Below are 25,267 nucleotides of genomic sequence, written 5' to 3' on the forward strand. Positions count from 1 at the left end.
AGCTGGTAGGATGGGGCTACTCAACATTGGATCAGGCCCAGGAGTGGGGAACCTGTGGCCTCGAGGCCACATGTGGCCCTCTAGTATGCCTTTATTATAGGGCCTTATCATAGTCCACAAGTTCCCCACCCCTGCCTCTAAACAGTGAGAGCAAGTGCACTGGGGTGTTGAAATTGGAAGGAGTATAACTGTGGCCCTGGTTGTGCTGTGGCCTGGGCTTTCCTGGTTCCTATCTTCATTGTGAAAGTGTTGTCTGTGTCTGCATTTGCCTCGAGGGTCAAGGCTTGTGCTGTTCTCTGAATTAGAGAGCTTATTCTTTCTGCATACCAAAGCTAAAGAAAGGAGCCACGATGAAGCCTGATTTTAGACTCAAAGTAGAGCTGCTGTTTTTCTGAATCAAACTTCTTGAGTTTACTTCCAATTTCCTGTTTCCAGAGGAAGGATGGCAGGTATTAAGGATGAGACTGTGATGTTGTGATTACTTGAGGATGCTCTAAGGGGATTCATGTTTCTGGTTAGAAGTTGTGTTACATGAGTGCTAAGATGGTACATATCTGCATAGTGATAATAACTCACACTGGCTCTCCTTTTTGTCTTCGTAGCTACACTGATTGGCACATGGCACATAGTAGGTACTTAAATGCTCATTGAATTGAATTACCCAGGACTTCATGGTTAACAAAATATAGCTTCCTTAAAGCTCTGAATAGTAATTCAGGTATTATTAGCCTCTTCTTGCAGCTGATGTAATTAACCAAAGATCATTAATTAATTAATTAGTAATTAATTAAAGAACATTAATAACTCAGAACTGAAAGGAATCTTAGGCATCACCTTTTAACATTCTAATTTTACAAGGAAGAAACTCTCCTCCAGGTAGCAAGCTGCAGAGTTGGAATTCATGAGAATGATGTAAGAGTGTCCAAAGTCATCTATCAGTAAGCAAGGCAGTTAAGAGTTGAATTCAGGTCCCCGGACTCCATGTTTATGATACTTTTCACCCTGCTACCCTGCCTTATTTCGATAGTTGAGATTTTATATAATGTGTAAAAACACTTTCTGCTGGACACTGAAATGAATTCTGGGTTTCTCATACACAGCATTCTTTAAGAAAGGAGCAAGGAAAGGAAAAAAAGAAATTTAGAGCAAAGGAAGATTTTTTTTTACAGAAATTATTTATTATTTTTAATTGGGAGACAAGTAGAGAGGCCTCATCTAGAAGTAACATCTAGAAGTCTGAATCTTAGGATTCAATAGTCAGTCTGAGTGAAAAATAAAATGGTTCAATGATGAATTATTACTCTTCTTTTTTTGTGTCATTACAACAAGAATGATAATGATTATTGTTATAATCATCATTATCACTTTGCTGAAAGCTTTTATGGTTTTAATCTCAGGTAAACTAAAGAAGCGCACAATTTCCAAGAATCTAATGTGCTGAACTATTCTAATGAATGGGTATTTCCGCACCTTCACAGACAGATTTAGCTGTGACTTGAGGAAGGAACTGTGTGAATACATATTCACTGCTTTGGCATATAAGGGGGTAATACAGTCATGTACCTAAAAAAAGCTCATTTAAGCTTACAAGAAATCATATGGTCAGTGAGAAACTTAGTAAAACTTGAAGAAAGACTCATGCATGTCAATAGCACTATGCCTTTAAAATAATCATCAGTATGGTAGAGATCCAGCCATGGGTGGAAATCCTTTTTCAGACATATACTTCTGACATATACTTGGACAAGTAGTTTAAGTCCTGGGTGCCACCAGGCAAATTTTTTTCTAAGATGATAAATTATAGACGGGTTGCTGATCTTCATGTGTGAAGGGAATTTCCATAATGACAGCTCCTTAGACTGATGAAACCACAGGTCCACTGCTCTCCTCCCCATCTTTTAAAAAAAAATCATATCACAAAAATTCCAGGTTTTATGATCTCTCTATATTCTTTTTATAGAACAACATAAAACATTTAAAATGATAATATTATGAGGTCAGATTTACCTAGACTAATATATTCCTCAAGTGAAAACCTTCCTATTCCAAGGCCAGTCACCAGATGGAACAGACTCCTAAGAGATCTGTGAGGAATTAATATAATCAGTATATTTTAGAAAGGACTCTAGATTTCCAGAGTATAGAAGAATAAAAGAGTAGGTTAAGGAAATAGGAATGAAGAAAGGGAAAGCAATTTCTTTTTTTCATGCCTCAATCAAAACATTTTTCCCTCTACAAATCTTTGCAAGGTTTGATTCTTCCCATAGACTTTCTAGAAAGAGACAAGATCCTAGACACTGCTTCGATTAACTGCCTAATTTAATACGTGAAAAAGGTGAATATAACTCCATGCACCAGTAACTTCTCTCAACTAGGAGAGAAGACAAATTATGGAATGACTTCAGCTGGTAGTTCCCTGACTCGTGGGACTCAGAAGTTATTGCTTCTTATCTGTGAATCCATAAGTATGATAGACTTTCAATCTCTAATAGCTACAAAATGTTATGATTAATAAAGTGCAAATTGACTTAAAAGATTACTGAATTCATGGGTAGTTCTTTGTCATCATGGCTTTTCTCAGTCAATTGCCACTAATCATAGTACAACTGTTATGTGGGACTCAGCAGGATTTTTGATGCTAAAAAGGGGTCTTTGTGCTCAAAAAAATTGGAAATCTCTGATTTAGATGTTTTCATCTGAGTTTGGAACTAGGAGGATTATTTGTTTAGGGATTCACTATTGCTTGGTACCAGGGTAGGTGCTATACATCAGTGGTTTCGAATTCAAATAGAAATGAATCCCTATTCACTTAGAAAACCACAAATGAATATTTTCTATGTTGTATTCTATTTTTATTTTTTTTGTTAAACATTTCCCAATTATATTTTAGTCTGGTTCAGGTGCGTGGGTATTTTGTAGGCACTTGTGGTCCACAGACTACATGTTGGACACTTTTGCTATACAGGAATAATAATAATAATAATAATAATAATAATAATAATAATTATATATATATATATATACATATATATATGTAGCACCTTTACAAAAATTATGTCATTTGATCTTCACAACAAAGCCTGGGGGGTAAATGCTATTATCATCCCCACTTTACTGATGAGAAAACTGAGGTAGACAGAGGTTAAGTGACTTGTCCAGGTTCACACAGCTGGTAAATGAATGTGTTTGGATTTGAACTCAGGTCTTCCTGACTCCAGTTTCAATGCCCTTCTCTATTGTGACACCTAGATGCCTAAGGAAAGAAGGCGAATTGGAGCAATCCGTGATTCTGGCTGTTGGAAGCTTAGACTACAACAACACAGATCAGACAAATCCAGGAACAGGTCTTTCACTCACCAGGGAAGATTTGGGGAGGAGTGATGTTAACAAACTCATACCAGACTATGCAGCAGCTACCAAAAAACTCTTATGTGGAGGGGGTGGGGATACGGTATTCCTTTCTCCAATGTCCCCCCAGAGATGCATTATCTTATTTTCTAACAGTTGGAAATGAATGTTTTACTATTGAAATACATTAATTTTTGACACTTTTGGTATGGCTATTAGTAGAAGAAAGGCAATATGGGTTAATGAATAGTGGGTGAAGTTAGGAAGACCTGGGTTCAAGTTCCCCATTTGACATATAATAACCATATAGCCATGGACAAGGTACTTCACCTAACAGTTTCCTCAGGAGACCAGAAGTTACATCAGAGCTGCTGATCTGCATCTATGGAGAGACTCTCCATTTGGGGAGTTTGCTATTTTAATCAAATCACAAGTCAGGACCAAAAAAAATCAATAGAGAAATATAAACAACTTGGAAAACATGAATAAAAGCTAAGCATTTCCCCAAGTATCATACCATTCTATGTATCATTGTGCATATATCGTATCATTGTACATATCATTACAAGATGAAGAAACAGGAAACATTTCAAAGGAGAGGACAAAAGAGAGAGACTGGGAAGGGAGGGAGGGAGGTTGAACTTGAAAGACTGATTTGTACTTTCTGAAGTCATTTGGCCACTTTGGACGTTAGTCAGAGCATAGCATTTCTCACTGACTTGCTGTGTCTGTTAAACACCAGCGCTTGGACCCTGGTTCCCTCAGCTGTAAATTCTCTCAGCCTCAAGCCTGGTAGAATCTGCTCAGCCCTTAAAAATACATAAAAAAAATAACCTCCCTCTTTTACACTTGAAAGCCTTTTCTGTACCAGTGTTTTCTCTTAATATTCTCAAAGTAGATTGACTTTTTAAGTTTCATCTCATGTCAAAAGCTTTAAAATATTGAAAGGAGTCTGTTGTTGTTTTTTTTTTTTCTCTTCAAGAGAGTCAGGAAGACCTGAATTCAAATCTGGCCTCAGATACATACTAACTGTATAACCCTGGGCAAGTCATTTGATGTCTGTCTACCTCCGTTTCCTCATCTATAAAATTGGGATGATAACAGCACCAATTCTCAGGGTTGTTATGTGATAAAATAAGATAAAATAAAATGAGGTAAGACTTTAAAACTGCTTTGCAAACCTTAAAATATTATATAAATGCTGTTGCTGCTGCTGCTGGCCTGAGGCTGGTTTTGGAGGCTTTGGGTTCTATTTGGTGATGCTGGAAATGCTGTGAAGAATCCTCTCCTGAGACATAGTCCTTGCTGACCACTATAGTTTTCTGGAGTATCCAAATCTCCTTGAAATGATCCAAGAGATCCTGTTCTATCTTTTTTTATTTTTGGACCCAATACATGGTTTCATTGTTGAGTTATTGGTCACATTTAAGAAACTTCCCAAGAGGAAACTCCCCTTCCCAATGTAGATCAGCACTTCTTGAACAACTTTCAACCTTAAAGAGATGTCTGGAGCACCAAGAGTTAAATGACTTGGTACCAGAGGTGTTTTGAACACAGGATTTCCTGACCTAACCGTGGTCCTCCCTATCCACTAAGCCATACTCCCTCTCAAGCTTCTGTAGCAGGAAGAAATCTTAGAGACATTAGCATTGCCTTTTCCTTTACTAATTTCTGAGCTTCACTCTTTTCTAAGCAACAATGCAAGGTTTCTAGCTTTCTGAACCTTGTACTCTGAATCTGTTTGGTGCCCTGTGTCTAAGGACATGCCTTGTCTGATCTCTAATCAGCTTCTGCTATTGCCACCACATCTTGGTAGCTAGTTTTTGCCTGTCTTTCCCTTTTTCCCTCTGCTGCCTTCTTACCTCACCCCAGACCAGAAGTTCTTGACCGTTGCTGGGCCATGGGCCCCTTTGGCAATCTAGTGAGGCCTGTGGACCCCTTCTCAGATTGTGTTTTTAAGCACATAAAACAAAATGCAGAAGATGACCAAGAAAATAAAAAGTTACTGAAAATAAAGAGGCAATTTTTCCCCATCCAAGGTCATGGACCCCTTTTGCTTCTATGGGCCTCTTCTCTAGACACTAAACTAGATTTCTGAAGGTTTGTTCCAAAGGGAAAAGAGAAAATCACTGAAATATTACTGCAAAGTTTGCAGGAAATCAAGAATAATGAAATTAATTAAAGAAACTAATATGCAAAATAAATACAGTTAATACGATTTAATTAAAGAAAATTAGCCCATACAGACTGGCGGGGGGAAGTACCCAAACTTGTTAAGCTATTTCTTTCCTAAAGTTCCCCAGGGTCAGCTAGCTCTCTATAACTCTCACTAGGCCTGGAGTCTAAGGCATGCTGCTTTGACCTCTTCTTTTGGCCCACAAAGATAATAGTTACTCTTATAACCAATTACCTGTAGGTATTTCTGGGACATACCTACCTGGGTTCTCTGGGCTTAGCATATTCCCCAAGTGAAAAAGTCCCAAGTTTACTCAAGAAATCTCTCCCTAGCTATTGACCTTGTTGTGTTCCACCCACATTCCTACCCTTATCACTTGACTAACTAGGTACTTCCCCTTTCTCTTGGGGAAGAAAAGAGCCATCACTTACAGTACAGCTTGAGTTTTTCAGATTGCCCAGAAAGCTGAGTGATTAGATCTAACATTTTCTTCTTCCACAAACCAGTTAGTCAGTCAATAGATTATTTATGCAGCACATAGTGCCAGGCACTGTGCTGAGGCAAAATAAAACCAAACCAAACCAAAAAACAAACAAAACAGTTCCTGTCATCAAGGAGTTCATGTTCTAATGACCTAGATAATATGTAAACAACTAAATACATTCTCTGTCTGTTTGTCTGTCTGTGTCTCTGTCTCTCTATCTCTGTCTCTGTCTGTCTCTGTCTGTCTCTGTTTGTCTGTTTCTCTCTCTCTCTTCTCCAAACAGAAGACTTTCTATTTGTTCCTGGTGGTAACAGACAGCCACTGGTGTTCATTCAGGGGGAAAAGGGGAGAGGGGAGTGACTTAGTCAGATACACATTTTAGAAAAATCAACTGAATGGACGATGAATTGGAGTCGAGAGAGACTTGAGGGCAGACCAGTTAGAAAGCTATTGCAATAATAGTCCAGTCAATATGTGATGAGGGCCTGAATGAGGGTTGTGGCTATGTGAATGGAAAGAAGGGGACATACAGAAAACATGATATGAAATGAAGAATGGATTGGATATGTGGGGTTGGTGCAAATGAGGAATCAAGGATGACATCACAGTTGTGAGTCTGGGTGACTAGGAAGATCAAGGTGCCCAGTAATAAGGTAGAGAGGATTTGAGTTGAAAGATAATGAGTTCTCTTTGGGAGATGTTGAGTTTGAGATTCTTTTGGGACATCCAGTTTGAGATGTCTAAGAGGCATTAAAGAGATGTATGACTGCAGATCAGCAGAGAGACCAGAGCTACATACAAGGAGATCAAGTAAGACAGTATAGAATGAAAAGAGAAGAGGGCCAAGGCCCTTGGGGACACTCTCAAGGTTAGTGGGCATGCTCTGGATGAAGAACCAGTAAAGGAGACTGAGGAATGGTCAGATGAGTAGAAGGAGAACCAAGAGAGAACTGTATTATGAAAGCACAGAGAGAGGAGAATATTCAGAAAGAGAAGAAAAGTTGACAACAACAATATTTGTTGTTATTCCCACTGGTTAGAACATGATTTTGCCCTCTTCCCCACGTGCCTTAGTTTAGGTACCTCTAGTGATAAGTTGTTGGTCACATCGTTATTTAAAATGGAGAGTCACTTCCTGTTCTTTCCATTTAAATTCCTGCTGACCATGAAACAAGATTAGATTAATTTTAAAGAAGGCATCATTTTAAAGAAAGTGGGTACAATAAGGAATAGCAGGGTAAGGGGAGAAGATGAGGTAACAGAAATAGGGTAAAAAGGGAGGCTGAGAAGGAAACCAGTGAGTCAAAATAAGATAAAGGGAAATTCACAGATAGTAATTATAACTTTAAATGTGAATGGGATGAACTTATATTTGACAAGAGAACATTGTATACAGTGACAGCAAAACTGTTTTAAGAACAACTTTGAATGAACAAGTCATTTTGACTACTATAAATACCCAAATTAACTATAAAGGACATATGAAGAAAGACACTATCTATATCCAGAGAAAGAACTCATAAACAGAAGCATGTATAGAATATTTTTATGTATACATGCCTATTTGTATCTAATGGTAGCCATCTCTAGGGTGGGAAGGAAGAGAAGAAAAAAAAAGAAATCTTCATGATAGCTTTATTATATATTTAAAAGGAACAGCAAGTTGTACATAATAGATTTGCAGTTTCATGTACAATCATCTTTTTTATTATACTATGTGATAGAAATGCTTGTTTTATTCCATAAATTAAAAATAAGTAAACAAATACATTTTTTTTAAAAAAAGAAGACATCGGACATGCAGAAAGAATCGGATGTGGGCTGATTGCAGTAGGATTAGGGATATTCTGGAGCCAGCTCTAAAGGGAGAGGTGATTGCTGAAGTTTAAGTGTGAGTATTTACACCTCTTAAGTCAGCAAGAAAGACTACAAATCAGGGCTGGATTTATTGTAATGTTGATTGTTTAGATTCTAAATTAAGAAAGTGTTGGAGAAAATATTAATAATACAAATTAAACTTAAAAGTCTGCATTTCCCTCCCAGAGAGCCGGTTATTAAGCATTTGCCAGCAGGTGTGGGCAACATGCGACTTTGAGGACACATGTGGCCTTCTAGGTCCTTGGGTGCTGCCTTTTGACTGAGTCCAAGTTTTACAGAACAAATCCTTTTATTAAAGGGATTTGTTCTGTGAAGTTTGGATTCAGTCAAAGGGCTGCACTGGAGGACCTAGAGGGCCACATGTGGCCCCGAGGCCCAGGTTCCCCACCCCTGATTTACCAGTGTACCAGTTGGTTCTGGCTAGAAAGTGAATCAGGATATAGAAGGGTCTCAGTAGAAACATGACCCAGCATGCCCTGAATTTCCCCTGGTTACAAATGAAGTGGTTCCAGGACTCTGGGGTCAGAATCTCTGTCCTCTTTATGTTGGGTCACTTAATTCAGAGGGCTCTCCCTAGCTGTCCCTGGTGTGGTTTGGATCTTTGGAACATGTTATTACCTCCTTGGATAAGGATCTTTAAATGTAGGTGTGAGGAAGTCCTCTTTTCACAAAGACTCTATGTGCTGATGATACTCTTATGTACAAAGTGCTTTGTAATCCTCAGGGATAAGACTGGAGCTCAAATTCTGAGCTCAGGATCACTATGATTGTGTTCTTTCTGCTCTTTCCTTTCCTCCTCAGACTGAATTTCCAGCAGACAGGCTTCTTTGCCATTTATTGCAGAAGCTTTTGTTTTTGAAGTGGATTTACTAGTAACCCTTTGTATTTACATCACACCTTTCATCTGGAGATTTCAAAGAGGCTTACCAACCATCTGTCATTAAGTGTCATTATTTCTAAAGAAGGAGGCAAAGGAAAGAATGACTTGCTTGAAGTCATTGAGTCAGAACTGCCAGGAGTTTTGAGCCCTGGCCCAGTGACAGTGCGACATTTTATATGGTTTCCAAATATTTTATTTGATATAATTATTTTCACATTAGGCTTCCATGGATCTGGTTACCTTTGGGATATGTCAGTCTCAATAATAGTAATAGTTATAATAACAATAATAGTGACTGACATTTTTACCAGGCTTTGAAGTTAATAAAGTGTTTCATTGTACATTACCTCACTCAAACCTCTGAGTTAGAATTGCACGTGGTATTTCTCCAATTATTTAAATCTGATTTTATTTATATAAAAAAGTTTTTTATGTGTATATAATTTTGTTCATATAGTTACTGGGTTTGTTTTGGCAGCTATACTTTCAGGTTTTTTATACTGTCTAGAGTTATTTTAAATAGGGTATCTCTTATTGGAATGCTGATGATTTATGTGAATTCACTTTATATCCTGCTACTTTGCTAAAATTATTGTTTCAACTAACTTTTTCATTATCTGCATCCAGAGAAAGGACTGATAAATAGAAGTATGCGTAGAATGATTTTATATATGTATATATTTGTGTCTAATGGTAGCCATCTCTGGGGCAGGGGAGGGAGGTGGAAAGAGAGAAGAAAAAAAAAGAAAAAAAGTTACATAATAACTTTATTAAATATTTAAAAGGAATATCAAGTTATACATGACAGATATATATTTTCATGTACAATCATGTTTCCCCCCCATTCCACCATGTTATGAAAATGCTTGCTTTATCTCTCACCTTCAGGATAAAATAAATAAAATTTAAAAAAAAAGAATTGCACATGGTAAATGATTGATATAGGGCAGCTAGGTGATGAAGCGGCTAGAAAGCAGGATCTCTGGGGTCAGAAAGACCTGAGCTGAGTTCAAATCCAGCATCAGACATTTACTAGCTGTGTGACCCAGGGCAAAGTCACTTAACCCTTTTTGCCTCAGTTCCTTATCTGTAAAATGAGCTGGAGAAGAAATCGGCCAACCATTCCAGTATCTCTGTCAAGAAAACCCCAGATGATGAGAGTATGAAAAATGACTGAAAGAATGCTTGGTAGAATAACATCCATTTATATAATTTTTTCCCTTCTGTCCTTACAACAACCCTGTGATTTTGGTCAGACACTATTATTATCCTTATTTTATAGAGCACAAAATGGAGGTACAAATAAGTAAAACGATTTAACCAAGATCATGCAGTGGGTAAGTGGCAAAGCTTAGACTTGAAACGAGGGCTTCCAATTCCAATTCCAAGGCCAGCATACCATGCCATACTGCCTCTCCTGTATTAGTCTATAAGGGAGATATTAGTCCTATTTCCTGGCACCAAAATTATAAAATGATTCCGTTGTCTTTGTGTATATGTGTATTTTCTTTCTCTCTGTATTGCATGGTGGGCATCGTGGGACAGTGGAAAGAACATGGTCTCTAGAGCTATAGGACTTAGATTCAAATCCCGCCCCCTGAAATTTACTACCTGTATAACCCTTGACAAATCACTTAACTTCCCCGGTCCTTAGTTTATTCATTTATAAAATAAGAGAGTTGGATTAGATGACCTCTGAAATCATTTTCCACTTTAGAGCTATGATCCTAATGTAAAAGTGAGGGGTTATAGCCCTAACTCCAGTTAATGTAAATGAATCAGACTTCTGATTCAGCCAGTCAAAGGTTTGAATTAGGTGGAAACGAGTCATTTTGGAAGGAGTAAAGTTCATTGGATGAAAATAAACATTTCGAAGGAAATCATTTTGAGAATGGCTAAAAGAATCAGACACACCTTTGGGCCAATTAGAAGGCAGTGAGTCCATCATTGAAATAGTCAAGCTTTGGATTTAGGAGCGACTTAAGGAGGCAGACCCTTTCACCTATGTCGGAAGGCAACAAGTGGGAGATGGGACATTGAGCCTAGAAGACAGTGGGCTAATAGGAGACAATGCATCTGTTGTTGAGAGACATCCCAAGAACAAATTAGATACACTGAAGACAGGCAGCTTCAAGACTCTATAAGGGCATGGACACTTGGAGCCTAGCAGAGCGTTATACCCAAGGGAAACTTCATGAAAACTCTACAAAGTAAGGAAAGAACTCTTCCACCATGTCCTTCTCCTTTGTGGAATACCCCCATGTCACATGTACTCATAGCTCCAAGATCCTTTCTCCTTTTATGAAGTCTTCATGAATGCCCCTTAGGCGTTGTTATTCTTATGCCACACAAATGTTCTCCATGTTTGCCTTACCACCATTGTACTCCAAATTTCAGCTTGCTTTTCCCATGAACATATGTGTACTTATGCAAAAGTATGCTCTAGACTTTTGGGAAAATGTTTTATGTACCAATTATACTTACCATGCCCCTTAAGTAACCATTCTTATGCAAATGTTGGTCTAGTTAGGCTTATAGGGAAGTCCTCCTGGGAAGGACATCAAATGAGGGTTCATGAGCAGTAGTGGTAGAAACTTCCTAACCACTCAGGGTTACCCCCTGGACTCCTGAGTGGGGTGAAAAGTAGTCAACCACCCTTTGGGAACCAATCCAGTTTGCCAGTACAAGTTGGGAGAATAAGTCCAAGGGGGATATACACTAATATTATAGGGCCTAGAAATGGAAAAAAAATGAAGCAAATTCCATATCTTTTATAGAGGATGCCATTTTGCAAAGCACTTCACCATGTCAAGTGCTTCTCAAATGAAATGAATTCAATTGATTTTAGAGGGGTATTAGAATCAGTATTAGCCAAAAAAGGGATTAAAAGTAGAATCTAAGTTTCTCATTTCTCCATTTTCATAGAATGGATGGATAGGGTAGTTACCTAGGCACAAATGAGTGGACTGATGGAGTTTTTTTTTATCAGAAGTTTTACAGGTGAGTTTTTAAAAAACTATTATACTCCACATTTTAAAAACCATTCCTTTTAGTAAGTTATAATGAAGTTCATAAGAATTATCAGTCTAGAGAAGAACAGCATTGGGGCTGAAGATTATATTTTCTTTGAGTCCTACTACAAGGAGACACGCACCGTGGATATTAGCCTCAACAAAGGAAAGCAAGTCAGAAAAAAAACCCAAATAAACAATCTAATTCAATTGATTCTTAACTTTTGGATATTCTGCTATTTCTTATTATCAATACCAAAGGATTCCCCTATCATCCTGAATAATTGACAATGCATCAAAGACGTTTTTAATGATCATTTTGAACAGGAGGGGAACACTGCAATTAATAACTGGCTTAAGTCATAACCTATTGCAGCTCATGTGGACCCTCACCAGTGTGATCAGGAAGAAGCTGTTTACTTGCTGTCTTTAGCCTACTTTCATATCTTTAGTGATGTAGAGGAAGTGAGGAATGATTGGTGACCTAGTTAAGCAGCCACCCTCTCAAGAGTACACCTGGCATGAGTTCTTGAGCACCCACTTTTTTGTGTGTTTGAGACTCATCAAAAGTAATGTTCTGAATGAGAGAAACGTAGGCAGACATTTAGGATGCCTGGATTTTGTTTGGGTGTCTGCCATTGACCCACAGTCATGGTGGAATATGTTTCTTCAAGAAGACTTAGGAAGTTTCCATGACTCCAAGCTCCTAGACAGAGTTTCCAGGGAAGATTTTTTTTGTTCTCCTCACAGGATGAACAGATGTACAGGAGTTTTCCCACAGGCCATTGGATAAACAGTCTGGCCTTGTTTTCCTCAGCTATAAGATAAGGGATTTGAACTAGATTATCTCTAAGATCCCTCCCGACTTGAAAACTTTTGGGTTTGTCTGACTATGTATTTTAGGGGCACAACTTTGTCATCTCTGCATTTCTTTATATCATGATTTGATATCTGTTATTAGACTGGGTTTTCTAATGTCCACACATATCATGGATAACCAAAGTCACACAATTGTTTTACAGCAAGTTTTCCTTTAGGGCAATGTTGGAAATAGTGTGAAGGTAATGGGAGCAATACACTAAAGGAAAAGTCCTGGGACTAGCTGGGGGTCAACAGTAAGAAGTGCTTTTAACTGGGTGCTCCTGACCAAGAGACATTGCTCCCACCATTACCCAGGAGTTGGAGGATCAGACTTCCAGATTGACAGGGCCATCTGTATCATTATCTAATATTCAACCTCTGAATCTTTCAATTTTTTCTTGTTCCAGCCTTCCTGGGCAAGAATGAATAGACATACAACCATTTTTTTTCTTTTAGGGTCCAGAAATGTAGGAGAAGCAATGTGCCTTTGAAATCAGAGGACCAGTTCAAATCTCAGCTCCTTAAACTGACTGTGTAATCTTGGATATATTACTTAACTTCCTGGTGCCTCAGTTTCCTCACATTTAAAATGAGTTGGGCTAGACTTCCCTTGAAGGACCTTTCAGCTATAGGTCTGTGAGCCTATAATTCAATCCTGGAAGCATCATGAGACAGTGAAGGAGAAACACTTTAAAATGAAGGCCAGAAATTAATGCAGGGGCCATCAGAAGTGGGACTGTTTACAATGCAACCATCCATTCAACACGTAGAATCAAGCACCGTTAGGGAACAGGCTCTTGAAGGTGACCTGGTGTGCCACCCTCATTTTTACAGATGAGTAAACTGAGGCTCAGGAAGGGAAAGGGATTTTCCTCCGGATCACACAGCTAGTGAAGCAGAAAACTCAGGACCCAGACTCAGTTTGTCTGATTTGTAACATACAGAATTTAGAGTTGGAAGGGACCAGAACGATCATCTATTCCTGTCCCTTCCTTTTGTAAATGAGGAAAATGCCATCTGGAGAGAGAAAATGATTTGCCCAAAGTCACAGGTAATAATTAGGAGAGCTGGTATTCCAACCCAAGTTACCTGACTCCAAATGCAGTATTTTTTCCACTCCCACCACTCTCCTCTCCTCCACCCCAGTGCCTCTCTACTATACTGTGTGCTTTTCAAAATTCAACAAATATGTAATAATTTATTGTCCTAGGTACTGAGGTCGATACAAAATTTAGATAAGAAAGTTTTCTAGAGATAAGACTCAGACACAGAACACTATAATATACATACACTGCAATGCTTGGTGCATTAGAGAGGGGCAAAGCAAAGTGCCATCTAAGGAAGAAATGGTTTACTTTGGGGGTAGAAATCAGGCAAGCCTTCATGGTGGAAGTGTCATGGGCCTCTTGTGGGGTAGTGGTGGGGGAGGGAAATACATGGAAGGGGGAAGGAGCAGGGCAGTAGACACTTGGTGAAGAAGTGATCTTCATTCAGCTGAAGTTCAGGCTCAACCCTGATTAACATTCCTGTCCTTACAGTCAATCTTCATCCCACTTATAGCAGCAATACTTCGAAAAATATTTACATAGTGCATGCACTTAATTCTGAAAGTCTTGTATTTAGGTTGCTTATAGAAGAAGCTTGTCTTTTAAAAAAATCAGAAGTTTAGAAAAAGCCTTATTGGAGACCCTTTTATGGATTATGGATTAGAATATGATTTGTGATATTTTTTGAGCCTCTGCTATAACAAAGTTGCTGAAGACACTGAAGTTTAAAGTGGAAGATGCTGAAGTCTAGGGAAGCGATAAACAACTTAGCTTCCATATTTCACATGAATACGTTAATTTCATTTTCATTTTCAGAATGGGGAAATTCCAGCATTGATATGTTTGTAGCTTGAGGTTAACCCCAGCAAAATTCTAGAAGAGATGATTAAACATATGGTTTGTGAACATTTTGAAAAGTTCGTATAAGATGTTAGTAAGGGTTTGCTAAGGACAAGTTCTTCCATATTACCCTTATTTTTCTTTTTGGCTAAGACTACTAAGCTGCTTCACTTGGTCTGTCTTGGGCCATGTTCTAGCTAACCTTTTCATCAGTGCCTTGGATAAAGATAAAGATAATGATAATAAGCTTATTCAATTTGTAGCTCAGAAGAAAAGAATCAGAATGCAAAGTGATCTCTACAGGCTAGACCACTGGACTGTCTCTAAGGTGATTAAATTTAATATAGCTAAATATAAAGGACTTTTTTTTTTGGTTAAAGCAACAACAATAATTTAAGTACAAGATGAGAGATATTTCTAGGCCACAGTTAATACATAAAGATCTGGGGTTTTAGTGGACTGCAAGCTCAATATAAGTTACCAGTGTGACATAGTTATTGTCAAAGCTAATTTGATCTTAGGCTGTGCTATAAGAGGAACAGTGTCCAGAGCTAGGAAGGTAATAGGCTCTGAACCACCCTGCCCTGCTCAAATGACAACTGGAATATTGTGGCCTTGCACGTTAGGAAGGATATTAACAAGATAATCTGTGCAGGTGATAAAGGGGAATTAAAATGGTGCTAAGTAATGGGTCTGGGAAGGGTTAGCCTCAAGGAAGAAGTGAACAAGTTTAGAGTGGCCAAGTTTGCTGTTCAAGTTTTTGAAGGTCTGTCATATAGAAGGGAGATGCCAGGGGAAAGGATTAGGACTGCAGTCGAGGGGAGGGGGGAACTGAAGAGAGATGGCTCAGCTAAAAGAAAACCAAAACAAGAAGAATTCTGCAGAAAAAGAAGCATCTGCCTTAGGGGGTGGGGAGTTCCCCATCAGTGGAGCTCTTCAAGAGAAGATTGGCTGACCACTTTTTTGGTGATGCTGTACAGGAAATTCATACTTCAGGTATTGCTTAGATTAGATAGCTTCTGAGGTCTCGTCCAACCCTAGGACTCTATGATTTTGTGGTAGATCAGGGGACTGCCTTAAAAATAGCATGTTTTGATTTCAGCATAGTATTTCATTTGGTCTTCAGGTATATTTGTAGGTAAGATAGAAAAAAATTATTTGGATCATAATACAGTTAAAGGACGTCCCTATTGCTAACTTCCCTAATACTGTTAAGAGGAAGAGCATTGTCCTAGTCACCTACATTTGCAATTTAACTGTCACCTTTGCCTCATCACTCTCTGCCACTCCTCATATCCAATCTGTTGCCAAGTCCTTTCATTTCTTCCTTTGAAATCTCTCTCATCTATGACCACTCCTCTGCTCAGACACTGCCACCATCCTGGTCCAGGTCCTCATCATCTCATGCCTGGACTGTTATAATAGCCTGCTGGTTGGACAACCTGCCTCAGGTCTCTTCCCACTCTCATCCATTTCCTTAATCTCATTAGCTTCCCTCTGAGTAGGAAATATTGAGCAAGGAATGCCCCTAGAGGCAGATAGGTAGTGTGGAGGATAGATTGCTGGGCCTGGAGTCAGAAAGTCCTGAGTTCAAATCTGGTCTCAGATACTTATTAGTGGTTTGATCCCGAGTAAGTCACTTAACTTCTGTCTGCCTCATTTTCTTCAATTATAAAGTGGGGAAAATAATAGCACCTACTTTACAGCCTCTGGAGGGAGGTCTCCTAGTTGCTGATCATGGGACTTTATTCTTGGCCTGGTCTATCTGGCATTTTCATCAACTACCTGAGTAGGGAGGTTCCTGAAAACCATATCATGTGAGGAACAGTTGAGGGAATTTGGGATTTCTGTCCAGGAAAAGAGATGAAAAAGTGTGTGTCAGGTTTGGGCAGGCTGATATGATAATTATTTTCAAATATTCAAAGAACTCTTAGGTGGATGAAGGATTTTTGAGCTTCAGAAAATGTTCAGATTTGGTGGATCCACATTTCCTCTGTAGGGAGCATTTCTTCCACTAGGACAGAGTGCTACCCACTCAGGTTTTCTTATTCTGAATTATTCTTGTCCAAGCCCTTCCATAAATTATCTATACAGGATCATTTCAATATACTAGTTGTTTTTTGACATTTAGTGGTTAGCAAGGAATTGCATGGAGTGCCAATCTATGATTCCTTGTTATATTGCTTTATGATTATTAGCCAGACTACTTTTCCAGTCATTTGTAGTTTTGATGATGTCTTCTCTACCATTTTTCAACCACAAGTCCTCACTGGTAATATACTGCACCCTATTTACATCCACCACACACATTCCCATTTTCTTTTGGGTTGCCTGCCATTTTTATTTCCAGAAGCTCATGATTTTCCATAGCTTGCTGTCACATTGTATCACTAGGAGAATATGGGTGTATATACATATACCAATGTGCTATATTTGCTAATGAATAGTTTAGGATCAATGAAAGCTACTTTTCCTTCTGCATGATTCCACAAATGAAATTCGAGTTTGCCATCCTTTTTCTATTCAATTCAGGCCCTACCTCATTAATCATCTGCAATGCCTATCTAAGACATGGCATATAGATGGCCTCCCATTTGACGGCGTATTATAACCTGGGCAATATATGAAATATAATGAAATAGTTTCAGAAATAACCAAAATATACTTCACCTATAGAATCAGATCACACCTGAAAAACTCATAGCCAGCCGCATGTCCATAATAAAGGTAGGAATTTGTGACAAAGGCGAGAGGGTTATGCCTCCTCGTATTTCTACTTTGCTTTCCCCTTCCTTGCCTTCTAGTCTCCCTTTTATTTGAATGCGAGAGAAAAGAATCTTGAAAACTGAATAATCTTAAACCCAGAGTTATAAAGGGGTGCATTGCAATATGGAATTGATAGATCTTAAAAAGGACTTTCTAACCTTAAGTCAGAGGCATTGGGACAGAGATGTTGCTCTTCCTGAGAAGGAGTAAGGCTCAAAGATAGATTTAATGCTTGCATTCTCTATTTGCTTTCCCATCTATTGAGTGTTCCAAGAGAGCTTGTTTCTTTTTTTCTTTTTGCTTTGCTTTTAGGCATTGGGGTTAAGTGACTTGCCCAGAGTCACACAGCTAGTAAGTGTCAAGTATTTGGTCTGAGGCCAAATTTGAACTCAGGTCCTCCTGACTTCAGGGCCAGTGCTCTGTCCACTGCTCCACCTAGCTGCCCCCCAAGAGAGCCTGGCCATGAGGCTGTTTCTGTCCTGGTGAGAAAAGCTGAACATATCTAAAACCCAGGAACTGACAGATTCTTTTCCTTCTGAAGAGACAATAATTGAGTGTTTTCCTCTAGTCTGATGATTGAGTGTTTGGCAAACCTAGCCCCCATACTGAAAGATATGAATCTTAACCTCTAAGTTCTAAGCTAAAGGAAGAATGACAGAATCTACTCCTTTTCTTGTGGGGATAAAGGTAGCTCCTCAATGGAGGACTCAAGCTGAAGGCCAAAAGCTGGCAGCAGTGGGAAGCTTTGCAGCTCAGTAGAACACTGCCTGACAGACTCCATGCAATGCTCAGGAAGAAGGCTCAATGGAAGGAGTGTGATGACTTCACTAGAACCCTTTAGTGACCCAGTATCATCGGAGTTCTCCACTTGTACACCCTGGCCACATGTGTGCCCCTCCATATGTTCACCCTGGCCACATGTGACCCTTAGATGTATTCACTTGTGCTATTGCTACTTTTCTTACTGTACAATTTCATTAAATGTCTTTAACTTCAATTAATTTATGTCCTTTGGCTGATTAGTACAAGTAAATACATTGTGAGAGGCTTATGAATCATGCATTTTTTACGTGTGGATCCAGACCTATAGAATATCTTGAACCTTGGGTATCTTGTCTTGTCTTGGGATTTATGGGGTGTTCAGGGAAGACTAGTATCCCTGATGTGAGGGCTGCCAAGCCTTTCTCAGGGCTTCTCATCCACCTTTGGTGTTCACCTGCCACCCAACTCTTTCCTGTGGCTGCAAGAAGCTGTAACATGAGCAGCGGCCGCACCCTGGTGAAACCATCTCTGCAGATAGGCTAAACCAGGTTGAGGGTAACCAATGGGCCTCAAACTATGGATGAGTTAGGAAGGTGTCTACCCCAAGCATGTGGAGGCTTCCCCTGTGGAAGTGGCAGATTATGAACATTTTGTTTCAATGGCCACGAAGGTAGCTGAAGCAACACTGTGGAGCACTTAGAGCTTGGTCAGACATTGAAGATGCCAAGGTCATCCACTGCATCCTGAGCCATCACTAGTCATCCTGACTTTTGTCTTGCCACTAGATGTTGATGACTGGAAGAGAGAGACTCTGACAACTTTGCACAACTTCGCCTCACTTAAATCTAATTTATACGTGAATCAAAAAGGCTTCCTCACCTTGGAGCATGCACATGCAAGTTTTGCTCGTGTTGGCAAGACTGACCTTGTGTATAGGCAGTGTAAAAGGTTTCCTCTGTTGCTGTGAATTGAGGCATGTGAGGTACTCCTTCCACCTCAAAAGACCTCTTTCACTGGTGCCTATTAGTCATTTCTTTACATTAGGCAACATGCCTCCATAAGTGACATTTAAAAAATGTATATACTTCTACATGGTGATCAATACTAAGTTCTTAAGCATGGTATAGTAGAAAGAGCATTGAACATAAAAAAACTGAATATGTAGTCATAGGACTCCAAATCCTGGCTCTTTCATTTACTACCTTAAGCAAACCACTAAATATGTCTGGATCTCAGTTTCTTCATCTCTAAAGAAAGGGAGTTGGACTTCTAGGTGATATCTACTATTCCTTCCCAATCTAAAGCTACAGACATATGACTTTGATGTAGATGAGTTTGTTTCATTATCTTCCTCAATGACAAGAGTCAGTACAACATAGAATAATTGGGTGGCTGGAGGAGAGGGGACAATGAATTAGGAAAAACAAAGGGCCGATGGAGAGCTAAAAAAAATATTTTTCTATTTTACAAGTCATACAGGACTGGCCTTGTGTGTTGATTTAGAAATCAATTTTTATTTTCAAATTTTAATGAATGATGACCATTTCTATCATAAAAAGGAAATTGGCCTAAAGTATAATAGTTGACCTGAGAGGCAGCTAGAATAGGTAGGTAGAGAGGAAAGGGTCAAAGGAAAAAGAAGATGAACAAAGATGGAGGAAAAATGTACTGGAATCAAGATGGGGGTGGAAAGGAGCAACCAAATCCTATAGGCATTTCTCCAGGAGACGGGGCTTTAAATTTGCCTGCAGATTTAGAGTTATCCAAAGCCCCTTTCTCTTTACCCCTCTCTCCTCCTCCCCCATTGCTCCACCTCCCACTGCCTGGCTTTGTCAGCCAGTACACTGAAAGTAAAATGAGGCGTTCTTGGAGGAGAACCTACATAAGAGAAGGAAAGTAGTACAGAAACTGTGAAATTTGAAATTAGAGGTAGGACAGACAGAACTTTTCAGGAATAACAATTCTCTTATCTTTTTCTAGTACCTTTCCCTTAGACTCTGGGGTATTAGTGTCTGGAGTATTGATCTTGGGTTTCCGGAAAAGACACTGGCATCTCCAACATATACATACACACATACGTACATACATACATATATACATACATTCACTTGCTTTCATTGGTATCCTTAAATAACACACAAAAAATTGAGAAAAATATGGTCCAAATAGCAAAATGTCATAATATCACAGGCAATGTTACATGATAGATGAAAAGGTTGTTCTGAAATCTTACTTACCAAGCACATATGATAACTAATCAGTGACTTTCTTCCTCGTACTTAGGTGGTACATTAGATAGAAAAGTGGACCTGGAGTCAGGAAAGACCTGAGTTCAAATCCTACCTTAGACACTTACTATCTGTATGATCCTGGGCTCGTCACTTAAACTCTTTGTCTCAGTTTCCTTATCTGTAAAAAAGGAGTGACAATAACACCTAACTCCCAGGGTTGTGCGGATAAAATGAGATGACTATAAAACTCTTAGAACAATACCTGCCACATAGTAAGTGCTATATGAATGTTAGCTATTATTATATTATTATTATTATTATTATTATTATTATTACTAGTTGTGTAACCCTGGGTAAGTTTCTCAACCTCTGTCTCAGTTTATTCATCTGAAAAATGGGATTAACAATAACACTTACTTCCCAGGGTTGCTGTGAAGAACAAATGAGATGATAATTGTAAAGCCCTTAGTACCGTATCTGGCACATAGGAAGTGCTATAGAAATTTAGCTATTATTATTATTATTACTAGTTTTGGGTAAGTTTCTTTGTCTGCCTCAGTTTCCTAATCTACAAAATAAGGATAATGATATCTCCCAGGCTGTTGTGTTTTATAAGCCTTAAAGAGCTATATAAATACTAACTATTATTATCCTCCTCCCGTCAATCTGTTGACCTTCAAGGCTTCCTCCCTCCCCACCTTCTAGTACACTCCAACCTCTGTCATTCCTTAGCTTCTAAAATATAAAGTCCAGACACATTTTAGACTATGTGTTATGTTTTTAGTCATTTTCATCATCTTAGGCTGCTATTTCATGTCAATTATCAATACTACTGTTAATAATTTCAATCAAATAATATTGTCAATAATTTCAAATAATATTGTCAATAATTTCATGTCAATTATCAATGCTATTCCATGTCAGTAGACCAATAACACAACAACACTGTGCTGTCTTCTCAGATAGATAGGAGGGAGCTACATAGTTCAGTGGTTTTAGGACATCTTGGGGTTTGGATAGTAAATCATAAATGATTGTGGACTGACTGCAAGGCCTGAGCTCTTCTTGCCTGTACCTCTCGGGGCAGGGCTTTTGATTTCTATACCAGCCTAGCTTTAGCCATGAGGCTGCTTGGTTAGAGGCTGCCAAGGTGTCAATTCTTGGACCTTCTGTTTGAATCTCCCCCCCGGGGCCTTTCAGTGGTCTTGGCTCCCTGGATATGGTATCCTCCTTCTGTGGGTTTATACCTGCACCCTCAGCCCACATCTAAAAATGGGCCCTAGATTAGAAGACTTTTCCAAGCAAGATCCTAAGCTTTTTCATATTCACTTTTCAGACACAGTTTCAATTATGTCAGATACATCTTTCCCCTTTCCCTTATCCGCTATGAGCAGCAAATAGGTTTCCGTCATAGCATCAAAAGGATGGCCTTGAATTCAGCAGCACTGACCTTAACCTTGGAAGCAGCCTGTGGTATAAGTTCAGCACATGCAGCCTTGTAATTTCCTGGAGCTCAGCATTTCAAGCAAAGGGCCTGGTACTAATTACTATCATTTTAATGCCTTCTTCGATCAAACTTCAACACTTTCTGAAATTATTCAGCACAGGCGTGCAGTGCCAAATAGCCTCTCATTCACAGGAAGCAGCAGCATGCAGGAAGTCTGGGATGATTTCATCTCAAAAGTTTTATAGAACTTTAGGAGCAGACACAGGGCTGAAATGAAACCAAAACCTTTTTGCCCTAAGGGGGAGGGGAGGATTAATATTCTGATCAAAAGGTTCTCTGCTGGATATATCTTCACCTTCACGTGATATCGCATTGCCAAACTCATATTCTCAATTTGGGCTGAATCACTGTTAGGGGTTCTCCTACCCCCGGGCTAAAGTAAAAGCTGGAGGATTATTGGATTCTAACAGATTCATTTAGGGCAGCTGGAAAACCATGAATAAATGAATGAATGGATGGATGGATGGATGAAAAAGCATTAAGTACTTACTATGTACATATCTCTGTACCATGTGCTAGAATTACTAATAGAAAGCAATACAGTCCCTTGCTTAATTAAGGAGATAACTCGCAAACTAGTGGTTTCAGTTTCAAATCAGATGGAAAGTTCCCATGGTTCTAGAGTATACTGCAAAATACATGGTAGTGCATTTTCTTTAATATCCATTTCTATTGATAAAATAGTATCCTTTTGTGATGTTGACCCATTGGACAGTGCCTGGGACTCTGATGGTGAGAATTTGAGGAGGTAGGGCCATAGTACCCCAAATCAGTTAACTGGTAGCATCTCCATGGAAAAGATGGCTGCAGTAGCTAATATGGAAGCAGAATCAGTGGTCTGGAGTGTGCTTCTATTCCCAAGGCTCTTGGATTCAGGGTCCTGGGCTATCTCCATCAGGGTCTGAGGGGAAGTAGCAGTGGTAGTTTGATCTGCCTGGCACATTCTGCCTCTTGTCTTTCTTTCAGCCAAACTAGTTTGGAAAAGTTATTTTTTGTCCCAAACGAAGCCTGTTGAACTTAATGTAATAAGGGTCAACATGTATTTTTTTTAAGGATAAGGTAGGAAGGAATATTGAATCTGAATATTTCCATTTAGGAAACAAGGCACCTAGTCTTCTCACTACTCTCCACAAAGTCTTCCTTGGAGATGGGGGTGGACCAGATCCCAGGTCAGATAGCCATCAAAACCACATGCAGGCCAGTTGAAACTTTGATGGAAGATACTACAATAATAGTAATTAATAACTATTAATATCAATGATATAGCAGCAGTGTGGTGTAATAATAGAGATCTGGCCTCCAAGCTGGGAAGATCTGGGGTCAAGTCTCCAGTGCTACATACCAATCTGATTACTCTGAATCTCTCTGAATCTCTCAGTGCCCTACGCATCCTGCTAAGACTATAAATGGCAAGAGAAGGTGCTAATCAACTTTGGCAGAGAGAGTTTCCTCCCCAGCTAGTTTTCTATACCAATGAAATCACAGGTTCAGTGCCAATCCCTAATATTTACAATAATAATAGCTCACATTTAGATAAGAGTTTTATAGTTTAAAAAGCAGTTTCTTCATAACATCTCAGTAGAGTAGATAAAACTGATAATCCCTTTTTATATAGTTCTTTGAAGTCTACAAAGTATTTTACCTACAATAGCCTTATGAAGTACGTAATAAAAACGCAGGATACATGTACTCTGGACTGTGATACTGAATTCTTTAAATTGGTATTTCTCCAGGGACTGCAGGTACAGTGACATTTCTAGCTGGCTTCAGTGCCAGGGTAGTCCTGACTGGTTAATAAGTGTAGGCTTGACAAAGGATGTAGGAGGAAGAGTGTGGGGAGTATAGAAGTAATAAGAGAAATGACAGCTGCCTTTGAAGGTGGATTTCATTAGGGATGTTATTAACTTCTACCTAGATGGAAGAGATTTTGATAATCTATGTAGCTAGCCAGCATGGGTAGGAGTTGTTTGTGCCTATCCCTAGGCAAGGACTTGGTACGTTGAATGGTGATGTGATGTATATCTGCAGCCATAGTAACAGATTCCTGATCTTCCACTCTCCAGGACAGCTTTTGCAGTCATGGTTCCTGAGTTTCCTCAGTTACTTTTGAGTCAAGCAGCATCAGTGACCAGCAGTTCAGACAAATTGCTCGTGACCATTAACTGTGGCAAGTCTTAACCCCAAAAAGTCCCCTGTTCACAGCACCATATGCATTATTGAGGCAGTGCCAGGGAAAGACTCTAGGGATTCACTCCATTGAAATGCCAATTAGAGGAAATGGTTTTTGCTTAGGGTATAAAAGCTTGCAGTTAATGTGAGTTGATGATTAGAGAGTTTATGTAAATTTTTGTTGTTTTTTTTACATTCCTAGGCATCTTTCTTTTTAAAAAATATTCATTTTTAATATACCTTCTTTTTTAAATTTTGAGTTCCAGATTTTCTTCCTCCCTTCTACTCCTTCCCTACCTACTGAGAAAGCAAACAACATATCAACTATATATTTGAAATCATGCAAAACATATTTCCATATTAGCTATATTACAAAAAAAGGAAAAAAAGTGAGAAAATTATACTTCAATTTGCCCTCAGAGTTCATCAGTTTTCTCTCTGGAAGTGAATAGCCTTTTTTCATCACTAATCCTTTGGAACTGTCTTGGATTACTGTATTGATAAGAGTAGCCAAGTCTTTTTTTTTTGGCAGTTGGGGTTAAGTGACTTGCCCAGGGCCACACAGCTAGTAAGTGTCCAGTGTTTGGTCTGAGGCCAGATTTGAACTCAGGCCCTCCTGACTTCAGGGCCAATGCTCTATCCACTGCGCCACCTAGCTGCCCCTAGGGTGGCCAAGTCTTTCACAGTTGATCATCATTATAGCACTGCTGTTACTGTATGTTGTCCTGGTTCTTTGCACTCCATTTTGCATCAGTTCGTATAGGTGTTGCCATGTTTTTTTTTTTCTGATACCACTCATCCAATTAACTTTCAAGTCATATTTGATTTCCCCCCTTTCCTGTACTCTCTTAGGTAAACTGGCTTCTGTTAGCAAATTTCTTCCTTTGTCTATGCATCTTTCTTAATCTAATTAAAATGTTTTGACTTTGACTTTGAGGTAGAAATGAATGAAACAACAATCAGATCCAGGAAAGATTCCTCATGGGATGGAGTTAGGGCCAATGATAGATAAATAACCTTGGTTGAGATCCCAGGAGCAGTAGTAAGAAAGGCCCAATGTTGGGGTTTCATGACCTATCTACAGGCCACACTCCTGTCTTGTCTGCAGGACAAAGTGAAGACATGGGAAGATACTGTAACAAAAACATAGTAGTTTGCACGAACTGGTGCCGAGGGAAGTGAGCAGAACCAGGAGAATGTTGTACACAGTAACAGCAATATTATACAATGGAGAACTTCGAATGACTTTGCTATTCTCAATGCATTGATTCAAGACAATCCCAAATGACTCATAATGAAGCATGCTAT

General features: G+C 39.1%; 1 long non-coding RNA gene across 2 annotated transcripts in view; it reads right to left on the reverse strand.

Moving 5' to 3' along the window:
* LOC110213472 (uncharacterized) overlaps positions 1–21,950 on the reverse strand; it is a 43,130-nt gene extending 21,180 nt beyond the window's left edge. For both annotated transcript variants that reach the window (XR_002326006.2, XR_002326007.2), the window contains exon 1: positions 21,734–21,950. This is a non-coding gene — a long non-coding RNA (uncharacterized LOC110213472). The remainder of the gene's footprint in view (positions 1–21,733) is intronic.
* Between the last annotated feature and the right edge of the window lie 3,317 nt (positions 21,951–25,267).

Source organism: Phascolarctos cinereus, unplaced genomic scaffold, assembly GCF_003287225.1.
Source record: "Phascolarctos cinereus isolate Bilbo 61053 unplaced genomic scaffold, phaCin_HiC Scaffold_726;HRSCAF=1367, whole genome shotgun sequence".
Lineage (NCBI taxonomy): Eukaryota > Metazoa > Chordata > Mammalia > Diprotodontia > Phascolarctidae > Phascolarctos > Phascolarctos cinereus.